We start from the raw sequence: 13,188 nt of genomic DNA on the forward strand, positions 1-13,188 counted from the left end.
GAGATAAATGTTAATGTTAGTTTGTTCCCTGATTTTTGGTGCCCACTTGTAATATAAGTTGGATTGTAGATAGGGGGCAGGGTTTAATAAGAATATTTTCTTCTTCCTGCTCCTTTTCACACATGGTTGCAGTGCTTTATTGATAGAAAGTGTGATTGGTTTGTTTGAATTGTTGTACCAAGTGTGAAATAAATAAATAAATGAAAATTAAATGAAATGATTGATTTTGTAATCATATCACCAGACCTGCTCTGGGGACGACTCATCTTTCTTCAGGGGTGAGGTCACTGAGGCAATTATTAAACAACTCCTTGGTGGCAGGGCCCCTGGGGTGGATGTGGTTTACCCTAAGTTCCTGAAGGCTCTGGATGTCGTAGGGCTGTTCTGGTTGACACGCCTCTACAATGTTGCATGGAAATCAGGGGCAGTACCTCTGGATTGGCAGACCGGGGCAGTGTTTCTCATCTTTAAGAAAGGGGACCGGAGGGTGTGTTCCAGCTATAGGGGAATCACACTCGTCAGCCTCCCTGGGAAAGTCCATGCCAGGGTGCTGGAAAGGAGAGTCCGTCCACAGTGTTGGGAAGGTTATTTTTAAAATGTATTCCACTACAGATTACAAAATACATGCCCCAAAATGTATTTGTACCGTATTCCGTTAAGTTAATCGATTAGAGTAATGTATTCTGAATACTTTGGATTACTTATTATATTATGATGCTTTTTACAACTACATGAATGTCCTATTGCTGTGTGATTTATTACTATTACTGAAGGCTACTCTCCACACCAATACCAACTAGATGTTTAAATCTTAATATAAATGAGTAACAGTAGGTGGACATTAGGTAAGGCTGCACTTTTTGCAGCGATCTTGTATAGAAAACTATTCCGCACCATTCCACTCTTTTTGGCTGCAGTGGTGAATATTATATTTACATGCTTCCAGCTCCCGTTTCTGGTCAGTTACAACTCATACTTTTCCTTTTTCTCCCTCCCTCGCGCTCACAGACACATCACGGGTACAGCAGTCCATTCTCCCTGCAGCACGGACTACATGCCCATCAGGCTACATGCTTTAGGGCGACGCCTGCAACACTCTGCTATTGCCTTCATATTAAATCATTTTTTGAATAATAATTTTTAAAAATATTTCTTCACGTCATTATGCGGTCCGCAAGTACAGGTGACATGGGCCACGAGATTGAGACACAGACATGAGAGCCTCTTAATGTGTGTTTTGTTTGGGATTCCACCGGAGTGGAATTACCAAAAACAGAGAGGGCGTAGCCGAACATATGAAACAGGAAAAGACCGCCATGGAATCCCTTTATTTCAACAAAGTAACTGTATTCTGAATACCACCTTTTTAAACAGTAACTGTAACGGAATACAGTTACTCATATTTTGTATTTTAAATACGTAACGGCGGTACATGTATTCTGTTACTCCCCAACACTGTCCGTCCATTAGTCGAATCTAAGACACAGGAAGAAGAATGTGGTTTTCATCCTGATCGTGGAACACTAGACCAGCTCTTTATCCTCTCAAGGATACTTGAGGGTGCAAACAGTCTACATGTGTTTTGTGGCCTTGGAGAAGGCTTTTGACTGTGTCCCTTGGCGTGTCGTGTGGGAGGTTTCAGGATTATGAGATGTCTGGCCCATTGCTACAGGCCATTTGATCCAGTCTTCAAAATGTAAAGTGTAAAAACCAGTGGGTAATGTTACGATAAAAACTTTTTTTGTTTTTCCATGAACTCCTCTTTTAAAGTTGTATTGCATTTCATGATGCGATCTCCATTCCAACAATATGTAATTTTTTTAACTGAAGTAACAACATTTAATGGTTGTCTTAAAGGCTATGCATAAGGGTTTTGCTTTGTTATTATTGTTATTTTGACAAAACATGATCTTATTTTACTTAAGAAAGGGGAAAAAGGTTAGCAAATGTTCCAAATACAATCATTGTTAAGACATAAAAATTTTCTGATGAGTTGTGCTATATTTTTCTGATATGACAAATTTAAAATAAAATGCCTACCTACAGGCACATAGGTGGAGTTTTTAAGCCTTTATTGAGCATTTATTGTTAACAGACTGAAGGCACTGGAATTTACAGGCAGCTTTGTGTTGTTGTAAGTTCTACTTCCTGACTGTGAAGGTTTACAGTCATCCAGGTCATCGTAGTCAAAGGAGCTTGCAAAGAAAAGCGTCTGGACTTCTTTAAGTTACTTGAAGACGTTTCACCTCTCATCCGAGAAGCTTCTTCAGTTCTAAGGTCAAATGGTATCTGGGACTCCACCATTTGAAGTTCAGACGCTTTTCTTTGCAAGCTCCTTTGACTTCTACTTCCTGATTGTGCCAAACACAAAATGGTGGAAATCCGTTTTTATTTTAGCTTCCACAGTTTCCACACTTATATTTTATTATTATTAACTTGAAAAGAAAAAGATGAAAAATGTAATGTCTCATTTTAGATAAACTGATCCCACATTAAATTACACAATAAAAAAACTGATTTCGACACGATTCGTGTCGTATATTATATATTATATATATGTAGTATTCGTATATTCGCCAACAGGCTTCATCGGGTGATGGCTACCCCTAGCAATTCTGTCCATAAAAATTATGAACAGAATCGGTGACAAAGGGCAGCCCTCCTTTAAAGCACCCTGGCATAGACTTTCAGAATACTTTATTGATCCCTACACACCAAAATCTCTAGTGTTAAATTAACACTGGAGAGTGTCTATATGGGTCCACACCTTTGAGTGTTAAATACAACACTGTTGAGTGTTAAATTAACACTTTTGACAGTGTTATATGTGTAAAAGTAACCTAGTCAGTTTTGAAGATTAACAAAGACTAACACTGAGCAGTGCTGATTTTCTAACACTGGAATATTTCTAACATTTTGAGTTATTTTCCAGTGTTAGAAAATCAGCACTGCTCAGTGTTAGTCTTTGTTAATCTTCAAAACTGACTAGGTTACTTTTACACATATAACACTGTCAAAAGTGTTAATTTAACACTCAACAGTGTTGTATTTAACACTCAGAGGTGTGGACCCATATAGACACTCTCCAGTGTTAATTTAACACTAGAGATTTTGCTGTGTAGGTTCCCGGGGATGCTGAGGAGTGTGATTCCCCCTATAGTTGGAACACACTATCTGTTCCCCTTCTAAAAGATGGGAGCCACCACCCTCACTATAAATGTATAGTGAGGGTCCGCCAGTTCTGTCCAGCATCTTCCCCCGCCACCTGATCCGACTCACCAGGTGGTGATCAGTTGACAGCTCAGCCCATCTCTTTACCCGAGTGTCCAGAACATATGGCCACAGGTCTGGTGATACAATTACAAAATCGTTCATCGACAGGCTCCTTTCCCACCAGGGAGGTGACATTCCATGTTCCAATTGCTAGTCGTGGTAGCCGGGGATCAGTCTGCCAGTTCCTCCACTCCTGCCTGCTGCCCGACACACATTGCACCCAACCACTATGGCGCCCCCTGCAGGTGGTGAGCCTACAGGAGAATGGGCCCAAGTCCCTTTTTCAGGCTGTGCCCGGCCGAGCCCCTGGACTAAGGCCCGGCTACCAGATGCGGGCCCTCGGGCATTTTATTTTCCTAAAATGGTTAATTTCATAAAATGGTAAATCATGCTTCCCTGTGTTCTTGACTTTTATTATTATTATTATTATTATTATTATTATTGTAGCATGCTCCTTTAATATTGGTGTTCTATGGCCTAGTATTGGTGTCTTTAATCTTTAGTTACTGATGACCTTGGTTTGATAGACTTCCTAGTGTTTCCTTTCTGTGCCCTCCGTCTTCATGGTTTTCCTTCTGTCAAGTTCATATGCTGAGTCCTTGCTTCAATATTTATTTCCTGTTTTATTTTGGTAATTCCTGCTTCATGTGTTCAGTGTCCAGTTTTATTTCCCTCAGTCTTGTTCTCCTTTGAGTTTTAGTTGTGCTCACTTGGCTTGTCCAACCTCCCTAATTACTCTTAGTGTGTTTATAGCCCTTATCTCTCCTTAACCCTTGGTCACATCAAACTGTTTGCCTGCTGCCATGATCTTAGTCCCTTGTGTTCCATGAATTTTTTACACCTTTAATGAAAGGTTGTTTTAAGCTTCAAGTCTGCCTGTCAGTCTGCACTGGGGTCATAGTTCTTCCCAACTACAACACTTGTGACTGTTGTTAACTTTATTAAGATCCAGAGTTCTGGGGACTTGGAGTTTCGTGTTCACTTAACTACAATATTGACATTGACAATAAAATTGTTGCCCCAGAGGCACGCTTTCAAAAATAAAGCGTTTATTTGGCATTTTCAGACTTTTCAATTTAATTCAATTTAAATAGCACCAAATCACAACAACAGTCACCTCAAGACGCTCTATAGTGTAAGGTAAAGATCCTATAATAATACAAACTGGAGACCTTTCATGTGTTAGGCAATCATTCTAACCCTACACTATGGAAAAAAAATTTAACTTTGTTTTTACAAAGCAAGTATCAAAGGAATGCTGGATAAATAAAAAGAAGAGGACACAGCTCAAGGTTAGCTGATGCACTGTTCATTTCTATACTGTAGGTTTAGCATGCACACCTTACAAAAGGTCCCAGTTCCAACAAGGAGGCAACACAATCCCAACCTTGTGCAGTGCACAAGCTAGTACGCTGTCCCTGTTGCTCCAAACTCTGGTTACACAGGTAGGTTTCATCTGATGCAAAAATCGATGCCAAATCAAATATGCAGTTCCTTCATTTTGAAATACACGCCACTGAAGCTGAGAGCTGGAGAAAGCCAGATGTATTTATTATAGAGTAACAGAACACTTTCCTACTGAGAAACAAGGCCTACACATGTGATTAGAGGTAACGAACACAACATCAGACACTGATGCGGTGAATATACGCACAGTGAGAAACATTACATCATCCAGGCTGACTCTGGATGGGTCTGCATCACTCACTCACCTGTTTCTGCAGTTGCCATTTTGCCGCTCTGCTGGAAACAGACGAGATGAGCAGATATTTATTAACTCATCTGGAGACAAACTGTCGGGTTTAAGAACCTGAGGAGAGAAAAGTTCAAAATGTTAATTTGTTAATGCGTCGAACTCACAAACACAACACCTCATGTTGTATCTTCAGAAACCAGTCGAGCTGCAGGTGACTTCCACCTCTGTATCATATGGAGTGAAAACCTGAAGTAATTTATTCACAAGGTATAAAGTCTATTTACATCTGAGCTGTAAAAGTGAATCTGAACACCAGGTTGTAGAAATCACAGCAGATGGTGCTTCAAATATAGATGCTGCTGCACACAAGCAGCCTTCACACAAACACAGCATCATTGTTAAGGACAGACCCTGAAGCACCAGTTTATAACTGTTGTTCTGTGAGAGTAGTGTGAGCTTATTGTTGTGTAATTATGCATATCGCTTCATGATGTGTTTTAAAGCAGGTTGTTTTCACTTGTACTTTTAGATCATGTAAAGGTGGCCAAGTGTGCATACAGGTTATAATTATACAGGACTGCTTCTCACAGTACTCTTTTATATGAACATTTATTTTTTTATTTTTTCTCTGAAACTTTATTTCTAACCTGTGTGTGAGCCCTGCCTGATGTGATTCCTGTGGGGAGGCATCGGACAACCCCACGATCTGCCAAGCCAAACAGGTGGAGCGACCCTGTGGTGACCCCACTGAGCCAAAAGCAGCTGTTTACAGTCAGAGCTTCAGTCTGTTTATTTTATTCAGTAGTCACATTTGAAAAATATATTAACAGACAAAAGTAAAACAGAACTTAGTTATATAGAAAAAATAAATAATAAATTGATTATCGCAGGTAAAAATGGACAATAATGTTTAAGTATACATGTTAATAAAGTTCAAGAAAAAAAAAAAGCATTGGCTCCTCCTACTCTAATACCTAAAATGGTGTCGGAGGCCTAGTTAACAGAGATATTTATCTCAGTTTAATCCTTGAGTCGCATCATTTCAGAGAGATTATACAGCAGATTATAGAGAGAGCAGATTAAGGTCCATGAACCATATCAGGACCACCAAACACGGTCCAAGCTGGTTCTACAGCCTCTGATCCAAAGAACACAGCCCACAGAACAGGCCTGTATCAGGACACAGTGACAGACTTTACTTTTCCTGATTCCTGATCAAACCTTTCACAACAGCACTGCACTCCTCAGCTTTAACTTTAACCAGGTTTAAACGACGAAGAGCGAGCAGAGAAGTGAAAGCAAGTGTTCTTGTGTTATGGCGCTCCATTTCCGCGTCTTCCATTTCCGCGTCTTCCATTTCCGCGTCTTCCCATCGCACCTCGGCTGCGTTACTGTCACAGAGATATGATGTAATCATGAGGTGAGCAGTTTTTCTGTACTTTATCCCGTTTTTTAATTAAGTCACCGGTTCAATCTTACTTTCACACAGATTTACAGACAAAAATACGACATGAACTATATCGTTTACTTCCGGTCCAAATGTTCCGCGTTTATTACCTGAACCGAAAATTCACCTCGAGGTCACAGAAAGTTTCTCACAGTTAAAGTCTGACGGCGGGTCTGAGCCTGCTTCTCTGTGCTGTCCGTGATAAATGTTACCTGGATGAAGCCGCTGTCACGCAGGTTCAGAGCTGCAGGATTGAAGTTTCTACGGTTCAGGTTCATGTGACGTCAGAGGACACGCCCACCCGCAGGAGAAAAAAGAGAAGTGCGTCACTGCGCGCTCAGATGTGCGCTTACTCTGTCCGTGTAAAAACTCTCCATCAGATGATTTCTCTCTGATGAAGAACAGATGTTCAGGAAATCTGTCACACATGTTCATACTTCAGCATTTACTGAACAGAAAGCGTTTTTTTTTTTAGGTGACACACCTGATGTGTCCTCTGTCTGAGCTCCTCCCATCTCCTCAAGCACAACAGCCACCAACAAGAGGAAGAGGGAGGAAGACGTGCGGAGGTGTGAGCAGCACAGCACGCTGCAGGAAAAGAGGATGGAGGAAAAGATGTAGCAGGATGCAGCGGCTCTCAGATTTAAATCATCTGTGACACTTCCAGGTGTTGATGATGAGCAAAACAAAAAAGACACGAGTGAAAGTTTACAAAAGAGATGCAGTGAAGTGAGGAGAACCGTGAGCTTAAAGAAACCGTTAGATCAGGAACATTTGATGAATCTGCATTTGAAAAGGATGAAGATGAAGTCGAGGCAGTGATAGGAGTGCCCACATCATTACAAGTAGTTTTAACATGTTTGGTGTCTTTTCTGCAAACTGGAACAAACCTGATTCCTTTAAAAAACTGCTTGTGAGACTGAAATGAATCTTCTTCATCCCTGATTGTTTTTTGTTTAAGATCTCAGTTCCAGGAGCACCACTGAAGACTTGTGTCAGTGCCCATCATAGATGTGTCTGTATTATTGACTGCTTTGAAATGTTCACTGAAAGGACCTGAAAGCAAGAACACAAACATACTTGAAACACAAACATTGCTATACAATGAAACACGAAACTGGCAGGAAGATCCCACAAACACGTGACTGAACAAAGTGGATTTTTGGACTCTCTCAGCACAGGAGGTGTAACGTTAACAGAATCATTTAGGTTGCATAATCCTGAACTGAGGATCCCAGCTTCCTCCAAAGAGAAGACATAACTGTGGAGCTGAGGCCCACAAAAGGACCTGTATCACTCAGAGTACATGTTGGGAGCTACTGGAGAAGAAAGGAATACAAGTGAAGATGTGTGAAGCAGAGCACCCTAAAGGTCTTACACCTCTTGATAAATTTAATTGGAAAAATTTACAAGATGACTTTGAGAATGGTCTCCTGTGAGAGCTGCTGTGATGCAAAAAGACAGGAGGCTGAGCTGGAGGTGGCAGAGGACGGGAGGATTTTTACTGGGAATGATCAGGATGGACAGGATTAGAGAGGACTGCATCACAGGGACAGCTCAGGTTCAGCAGTTTGGAGACAAAGCTGCACGTGTGCAGAGGAGGGATAGAGGATAGACTGGGAAAGGATGTGAAGGCAGAGCTGCCAGGAGGAAAAGAGGAAGACCTCAGAGAAGATTCATGGATGTAGTGAAGAAGAACAGAGTGTTGGTGTGACAGAGGAGGAGAGAGAGGAGGATGACCTGCTGTGGTGAGCTTTAAAGGGAAAGAAAAAGAAGAAGGTCGTAGATACAGCATATCAACAGCTGTTTACTTGGCTGAAAAGTGTAAATATAAAAATACTGGCAGCAGCCTCGGTACCCCTCAGCCTCCTCGTAGATACACCAATCGCATCAATTTCAAAGACCTACATTTTGCCTTGTTCTCCACTTCTCACAGTGTGACCCACACATCTCACTGCTTTATACCTGCCCAGAGACTGCAGGTGGTCTTTTCCCTTTATGTGGTCGGCCTGGCTGTCCATGAAAGAAATACACAATAAGCATGAAACCTGACTAATGGACAGTGATCAGTCTCTTCAAAACAGACAAGCATCCACCCTACAAACAATTTACATCCTTGCATGTAAATTATTGCACTAACCGTGTGTGTTGGACTTTATTGTGCATGAAGATTCATCACTGCTTCTTTCTTCATGTGTTTTACTAAAGTGACCATAGGTGTAACACGTGGGATAGCCTCCAGCAACCCTGAATTGGATTAGTGTTGGGTTATGCATTTGTAAAATAGTTTAACGTGTGTTGAAATAGTTTGTAATTATGTGTGCATTGGATGTCCAAAGTTACGACGTGTTTCTGGTCTTTTATACAACAAACCCAGTAATCCAGAGTTGCTGAAAAATGACTAAATATCATCATGTTGATAATTCTTCCTGCTGTCAGTATTCTGTGTTCAAAGGTCATCTTATTAAAGACAAAACACAACATGTCTGATAAAAGTGAAAGAAGAGAAAACAGGAAGTGAGGGTGTTGAGTCCATCGGTTAAACCAGTTTACAGTTCATTCATCATGAATATCATTCAGCTCGAGCTTCTTCTCCTCACAGCGGCTCTCTCTCCCTTCTTCTTCTTGTTCTTTATGGGACTCTACACAGAAATGTACCGAGGTACATACTGAAGCTTTCTGTCAGTGAAACAGTCAGATATTATATATTCAGAATTATATGAACAATAAAATGTTGATAACTTGTCACCTTTCAAGTTTTATTCTCTTTAGTTTGGTTTCAGGATTTCATTCATTACAACATTAAAATGTCATTAAAAAGTCTGCGCTTTAATTTTGGCGAGTGAAATTTTGTGATTTTATTTTTATCTTTTGCTCTAATGAGCTCTAAGCTTGCCGGCTGTTGCTGATAGCTTGGCACTTCACTGACTCATCCAAAAATCCAACATGGCAGCAGCCATGCGTTCTAAAACGCCTCTGAGTTCAGAAACCCATTGTTCACGGTGGCTGTGTCCATCCTTTATATACAGTCTATGAACAGTGCCCACAAGGCTCCAAGTTTAAATGTCACTCACAGAGAAACCAACAGATTTGCAGTGTAAAAGTCTTCTTAATGCTTAGTTCGCACAAACACACAAATACCAGTTTATTTACCTGTATTACACTTATAAATGAATTATTATGTGCCTCATCTTCTGAGGTCTGGAATGGCATCTTCATGTAAACAGAAACATTTAGCAAAGGTTTTCTTACAGTGAGTCAAATCATACACGTCTGAAAAACAGACAAAAACCACCAAGTTTCCAGTAGAAACAAGTTTCTGCAGCCTGCGAGCCAAAAGACTGACACACCATTTTTAATCTGGCTGTTTCTGTAGGTGTGATATATCAGTAGTAATCCTACAATCGATAATATTTAGATTAATATGTCAACAATATGACTACTAAATGCAGCTGTTTTAATCATTTCCACTGCCTGTGTTGGAGCTGAGCTCATGATCACACACAGCGTAACTTTGCAAGTAGATCCCAACAAGTACGTCTAAAAAAGGATTTATGGCTCTGATGGTGGGAGAGTCAGAGAGCATACAGTATGTGAGCTTCATGTCTGAGTCACATTCCTACATATCGTGATCATTTTAACAGCATCAGCTGGTCACACTGTAACATAACTGACTCATTAGTCTACGGTTTCTGTAATAAGGGCCTTTGATGGTTGCACACTGATGGATATTCTCTGACCCTCTGGCACATCCTAGTGTAAACTATACTCCATTTGTTTCTGTTTCATAGACCTGACTCTAATAATGAACATTGTTATTCGGGGTTTATTCCAGTTATATTCCAACACTGTTAAGCCTCAGTTAGCTGTTTTATTTAGACCTGTTTGGGTGTAGTTGTGTTGTTTACTATATGGTATTAGTGTGTGCTAGCAGTAAAATCCTGAAAGCAACAACATCTGCCCACGACGCTTCCCAAAGTGTTTCTTCAGCTGATCACGATCATCCACAATCTATTTTCTCTGCTAAATAGTTTTTGAATATTTTCTGTCCTTTATTTTCATTTCATTACTTTCATTCTGAAAAACATATCCTCAGTTTTCATTTTCTTTGTTTTTATTGTGTAAACACAAATGGAACACAGTATTCAGTCAGTATTTATCAATGCAGAAAAAAGCCAAAACTACATTTTTCTGGATCATTCAACAGAGCAGGTGAAAACCGTACAAACAGGATAATGAGGATTAATGGCAAGAAGGCAGCGGGCCCAGATGGCATCAGCTCGAGGGTCGTCAGGTCCTGCGCGGACCAACTGTGTGGGGTGATGGAGCACCTCTTCAACCTGAGCCTGAGGTTGGGAAGAGTCCCACAGCTCTGGAAAACCTCCTGTGTTGTACCAGTGCCAAAGACTTCACGCCCCAAGGACCTCAACAGCTACAGGCCGGTGGCTCTGACATCCCACCTGATGAAGACCCTGGAGCGGTTGGTCCTGGCTCAGCTTCGGCGCCTAACAAGCTCATCACTGGACCCACTTCAGTTTGCCTACCAGCCTGGCATTGGAGCGGATGATGCCGTCATTCACCTCCTACATCGTTCCCTCGCTCACCTGGAGACCGCTGGAAGCACTGTGAGAATCATGTTCTTTGATTTCTCCAGTGCCTTCAACACTATTCTTCCCTCGGTTCTAAAGGACAAGCTGGTGAACTCTGGAGTGGACCATCACCTCACTACCTGGATCCTGGACTACCTCACCGACCGACCACAGTATGTGAGGACTCAGGGCTGTGTGTCGGACAGGGTCGTCTGCAGTACGGGGGCCCCACAGGGAACGGTTCTGGCTCCGTTCCTCTTCACCATCTACACTGCAGACTTCTCCCACAATTCCACCCAGTGCTTCCTGCAGAAGTTCTCTGATGACTCTGCAAAAGTCGGCCTCATCACTGATGGGGACGACAAGGAGTACAGAGGACTGACTCAAGACTTTGTGGACTGGTGCCAGCAGAACTACCTCCAGATCAACGCCAGTAAAACCAAGGAGCTGGTGGTAGACTTCCACAGGCACAAGCATTCTCCACTGCAACCACTGAACATCCAAGGTATGGACATTGAGGCTGTGGACAGCTACAGGTACCTTGGTGTTCATCTGAACAGCAGACTGGACTGGACTCATAACTCAGACGCCCTCTACAGGAAAGGGCAGAGCAGGCTGTACCTGCTGCGGAGACTCAGGTCGTTTGGAGTGGAGGGCCCACTCCTGAAGAAATTCTATGACTCTGTTGTGGCTTCTGCTATCTTTTATGGCGTGGTCTGCTGGGGCGGCAGCATCTCTGCTGGGGACAGGAAGAGACTGAACAGGGTGATCCGAAGGGCCAGCTCTGTTCTAGGATGCCCTCTGGACCCAGTGGAGGTGGTGAGTGACAGGAGAACGGCGGCTAAGCTGTCATCCCTGTTGGACAACATCTCCCACCCCATGCAGCAGACTGTGACAGCACTGAGCAGCTCCTTCAGTGGGAGACTGCGGCACCCACGGTGTGGGACGGAGAGATTTCGCAGGTCTTTCCTCCCCACTGCTGTCAGACTCCATAATAAAGACTTTAACTGATCAAGCACACACATCCACACATGTGCAATAACACTAAGTGCAATAATCTTTTCTGTCATCGTTGTATTTTTACTCAGTTGTATATAGCATTCGTATTCTATTTTTATCTTATTGTATATTTTTATTCTATTTTATTCTACTGTATATAGTATATTATTTTATTCTATTCTGTACAGCTGTGTACTGTATTTATTCTTATTGTATTCTAATTTTTGCGTCATAACTTTTGCACTGTCCACTTCCTGCTGTGACAAAACAAATTTCCCACGTGTGGGACTAATAAAGGTTATCTTATCTTATCTTATAATAAAATGTAATTAATGTTAAATCTCCATGCGAATCATAACTTCAAATCCTCTTTAATTCTAAAATATCAAAAGAATTCATATAAAACAAGCATTAATAAAAATGATACAACATAAAAATTTACAGTTTGGTGAAAAGGAAAAACACCCTAACCAGGGGAGAAGTGTCACAGTCTGGCGAGGGCAGACTGTATGAATTGAAAAAAGGACCCAAAACGCAGACTCCAAGGAACAGGGAACAAAACTTGAAATGTTAACAAAAGGCGAGCCGTTTAATATGGCTGGTAGAAACGGTACAAACAAAGGGCAAGGCAAACTGAAGCAAAATGAACACAAACATAAACTGGGAAATCTAAACAAACAATAAGACAAACCTAGACAAGCAACTTAGAAGCATGGCATAGACAACAGACGACCTGACAATCACACACTGAAAACAGAGGACTTAAATACACAGGAGGTGATTAGGGGAAGTGGGAACACATGGAGGAACAGCTGACTGACATGAGCCTAATGACAGGACAAGGGAAGTGAAACTAAATACAATGAACAAAGAACACACGACTCCTCCAAAATAAAACAGGAAACATGAGACAGACATGATAATACAAACTTGATAACATAAGACACGCAGCATGAAACATAAAGGGTGAGGGGAAACTTAAATACAGGGGAAGAAAACACAAGGAGTCTAATAACCAAATGAACTTAGATAACCTAATGAACAAAATAAACTTAAAACGCTGGGTCAGAAGACCCAGGATCATGACAAGAAGACTATTAACTGATGTTCAGTACATCTGTAAAATGACAATCAGAAACTATTCCACAACTCAAAAGTATAAAAGAATACTGTCAATGGAAAAT

The 13,188-nt window shown here is 41.4% G+C and overlaps 2 long non-coding RNA genes across 2 annotated transcripts; both read right to left on the reverse strand.

Moving 5' to 3' along the window:
• Nucleotides 1–4,965: 4,965 nt before the first annotated feature.
• LOC309719158 lies at nt 4,966–6,877 on the reverse strand. The gene is made up of 3 exons (XR_014280154.1): nt 6,527–6,877; nt 5,617–6,360; nt 4,966–5,083 (listed from the first exon to the last, which is right to left on the reverse strand). It is a non-coding gene; the product is annotated as an uncharacterized lncRNA (long non-coding RNA).
• A 5,482-nt stretch (nt 6,878–12,359) lies between these two features.
• LOC309719162 lies at nt 12,360–13,173 on the reverse strand. The gene is made up of 2 exons (XR_014280159.1): nt 13,107–13,173; nt 12,360–12,495 (listed from the first exon to the last, which is right to left on the reverse strand). It is a non-coding gene; the product is annotated as an uncharacterized lncRNA (long non-coding RNA).
• Between the last annotated feature and the right edge of the window lie 15 nt (nt 13,174–13,188).

The sequence above is a fragment of the Aulonocara stuartgranti genome (genome assembly GCF_965226115.1).
Source record: "Aulonocara stuartgranti genome assembly, chromosome: 12".
NCBI classification, from domain to species: Eukaryota; Metazoa; Chordata; class Actinopteri; order Cichliformes; family Cichlidae; genus Aulonocara; species Aulonocara stuartgranti.